Source organism: Penaeus monodon, chromosome 15 (genome assembly GCF_015228065.2).
Source record: "Penaeus monodon isolate SGIC_2016 chromosome 15, NSTDA_Pmon_1, whole genome shotgun sequence".
NCBI classification, from domain to species: domain Eukaryota; kingdom Metazoa; phylum Arthropoda; class Malacostraca; order Decapoda; family Penaeidae; genus Penaeus; species Penaeus monodon.
In genome coordinates this window covers 3,862,865-3,863,154 of record NC_051400.1, presented here as the reverse complement: position 1 = coordinate 3,863,154, position 290 = coordinate 3,862,865, and positions in this window count along the sequence as shown.

Genomic DNA, 290 nt, shown 5'->3' with positions numbered 1-290 from the left:
CTTAACATTTAAGTACTCTGAACTAGCAAATGATAGGTATTAGTGATAGGGACTCGTGACCAACATTTTAGTGTAATCATTAATAGTGACCAACACAAGAAAATACAGTGAAAATAAGCGATATAGTAATAAATTGGTGGATGTAAGAAATATGAAACACAAAAAGGTGGAAAGATAATTAAATAAATCAATAGTAGTCACAGTTAACGAGGGGGGGGGGGGTTGTTCCGTGAAAACACACCCTGATTCTTGAAGAGACGTGACTTGTGTGCCCACCCGAGGGGGTATTT